Raw genomic sequence first — 3,443 nt, 5'->3', positions numbered from 1 at the left:
GCCAAGAAAAATCTGAGCAATAGTTGAATAGTTCTGTGGGGCACCTGGGTTCACCACGAGTTGGAATCAAAGGTCAATCACTTTGTTTTGGGTTTTAAAGACATACCACCCTAAAACTTTCTACCAAGGCTTACATCTTGATATAATCAGAGTGAAAATTAATTTTTAAAGGAATTCTTTTCCTGTGACTTAATTCATATAATGCTGTGCTTGTGCATCAACTTAAAAGCTGAAGTCTTAAATAATGTAAAGCCCTGGGATGGTTTCATTTTTCCTGAAGTTGAAAGACCGTGGTTCAAATTCTGGATCCACTTTTGCCTATCAGAGCTGTAGAAGACGTGATTTCATTTCCTCATCCATAACATAGAACAATAAAGTCTGCTTTATAGTGTTATCATGAGAATTAGATGAGCTGTAATCTTGTAAGATTGGCAGAAAATTACATAGCGGATGATAGTGATTAGTTCTGGCTTCCCCTGAAGATGCTGTGGTTTCTTTGAGGGCTAGCTCAGATCTGCTCATCCTGTCATGATCATTCAAGGTCTTCTGGAGCCATGGCGGGTCAGGCAGGCACAGAGGTCCTAGGGTGTCGCAGGGAACAAAGAGCTGCTTTCAGTCCTGTCCACAATAGCCACGTAGGCCTCCTGGGAGGAACCTGCCTTTCGAGTCACACTGTGCGGTCTGGCGAGGGTTGTTGATGATCCAGGCTAGATCACAAGCATGATGCCCTGGGACACTCCCTCTGATAGATGACCCAAGTCTCTGTGGGTTGCCATAGGAGGAAGATGATCGAGGGGGAAAAGGAGGGAGGCATTGTTCCTAGTTCCAGAGCAGTGGGGCCAATTTATTTTCCTTAAACACAAATGCATATATACCTGCTTCAATTTTAGACCTGCCCTTTGGACAGCCAGTGAGCTTAGGGCTTACTACTGTACTTTACTTTTTTTTAATAGTAGCTGCTATAGGATTGGATTTGTGATTCTGTTCAAATTAGTGAAAATGAACATTAAACTATTGTCTGCTTAGTCGTCAGGGTGTCTTTTGTCTTTATGCTGTGCTTTCAGAGTTTATTTTACTTGATTCCTGTTACTATGAAACATATTTATTTAACAAGGTTTGACATATCCACGCCATGCTTTGGGATAATTAAAATACAAATGCAACTGGAGAATTAATAGACTTACATTCAGAAGATCTCCTTCTTACTGGAACGTCAGCTTCTTGAGATCATGGACTTGTACGCTTTGTCCGCTTATATCTTCCCGGTGCTTCGATAAGTTCCTGACACACAGTTGGTTCTCAGTAAGACTGTGGGGAGTGTACATGGCAGCTGTTTTTGGGTGCCGTGGCGTCTGTTCCAGCCCACAGGGATCCTGTGCCCAACAGAGCGAAACACCGTACGGTCCTGCGCCAGCCTCACCAGTGCTCCCGTGCTTGAGTCCTTTGTCGCGGCCCGTGTGTCAGTTCACACAGAGGGCCCTCCTCTTTTTCCCTGCCTCTCTACCAGGCATGACGATGGAGAAGATGTCTAATATATGTAAGACGTCTTGCCATCCTTGCCGCTAAAGAGCAACTGTCAGAACTTCTTAGAAGACACATGTGTGTGTCCCTTTAACAGTGCATGGTATTTCAGTATTCTCTTCCAGCCCCACCGTTCAAATGTATTGATGCTTCTTCAGTCTTTCATATCCGATGTCCAACTGTCACAAGCACATGAGGCAGTCCTCAAGAGATCCAAAGACATCGCAGTAGGTAGATCTTCTGTCAGATCGCAGATTTGACAAATGTATTAGGTGTAATGGAGAGTACTTTGAAGGTGATAGGGTTTTAAAAAAATTAAATACACAGCTTTGGGGGAAAAAAATTCCCTTGTATTTTTTTGAGGGGGGAGGGTGCGGAAGATACCCCCTTGTGTGACTTATAAATAAGGGATTTGGAAATACCTGGCCAAATCGCAAGTTGAGATTGACTACATTGGTCTTCTGTTCTGTGGAGGTCTCCTGGTTACTCTGATACCATAGTGATCTCCAGGGCAATAGCATTTTGGGAGGGTTGGCATATTTCTCCTGAGGGAAAACAAATGGCCTGGCTATCTGGGACCAGCTTCCTGGTGCGGGGTTGGGAGATTTTGTCATGTAAAGCAGTGTCTCATGTGTCTGGCTATCAGAGGATTGTTGGTCTGCACAGGTTATTATGGTGGTGACTATGACAACTAGGAAAACTATTAGTGATATGCCAAGAAGTGGGTGTGGTAATGGCCAGAGGCAAGGGGGAGCAAATGGCCAAGATGAGGGGTGATGTAATGTCCCCGATGGTGCCTGGAACCCAGTGACTGTGCAGCAGGGATTCAAGTCCATATTTAAAGATCTGACTTCCACACTACATTATTTAAATGGGTGCAGGCTCTGGATTGCTCATAATCAATCCCTTTGATGTGTCCATGCGGCTTTATGTGGCTCAGCAGATGGGAATGGAGCAGGGAGAAACAGTGTAAGTGCTTAGGGCACTACCCAAAGGGCTGCAGCTCTTGAGAACAGACACTTCAATTAAGCCAGCTGTGAATTTCAGTGGGAGAAAGCAACAGCTGCTGATTCCTGGGATATTTTTAAGTTGCACCCAGTTAGGGTAGTCTCTGTGCCTATATATGGTCTTCCACACTACAGCACCGAGTGGCAATGGGTGGGCTGGAAACAGGCTCCTTGAACACGCCATTATCACTTCTTCATCCTTGACAGCACATCAGCAGCCTGCTCACTGGGAAATGTCAGTAAGGTTCAAAGTTAAGCTGTTCATCTGACAAACCCAGCAGGGATTTCTTCATATCTCCCGCTTTGTTGCTAGGCTCTTCAGAGGCTCAAGGAGAGACTTGTTTAACTTGTTTGCTTAGTCCCCATATACTTTCAAGCTGCTTAGTTACCACACCTTGGGCACAACATGCACCCCAGGCAAACAAGCTTTTTAAGAGCACAGCAGATTGAAGCAGCCAGCCGGCCTAGCAGATTGGGCCCCCTGAGCCCATGTGCTATATGCAGCAAACCAAAACACAGCTGGCAGAGTTCATTTTAGGCTTTGCAACCTTGGCAATGTCATATCAATTGTGGGGAAATTGCTTTGAATAGACTTAAAAGGACCCTCTCCCCTTCTCTGCATGCAGCTTACTGGGAAGAATGACTTCATGGGGTAGGTTTAGTGGTAATGACAACTCACTGTGGGCAGTGGTCAATTGGATAAATGAGGAGATTCAACATTTATTGAGCAAGTACAGGCCCATGCAAGAAATCTTTTATGATGTTTGTTTTGTGGACCAAGATCTTAAAAATCATGCTTTAAGTAGCACCTTATGAAGATTTCTAAAAGATTGACTCCCCCGCTCAAAAAAAATCCTGTGGTGCTACAAAACATCAAAAGTGGGTCAACAATAATGAGTGGCTCACATAATGGGT

This window comes from Echinops telfairi, unplaced genomic scaffold, assembly GCF_000313985.2.
Source record: "Echinops telfairi isolate 266 unplaced genomic scaffold, ASM31398v2 ScPeMD7_7468;HRSCAF=8506_0, whole genome shotgun sequence".
Taxonomy (NCBI): domain Eukaryota; kingdom Metazoa; phylum Chordata; class Mammalia; order Afrosoricida; family Tenrecidae; genus Echinops; species Echinops telfairi.
This window is presented reverse-complemented; position numbering follows the sequence as displayed.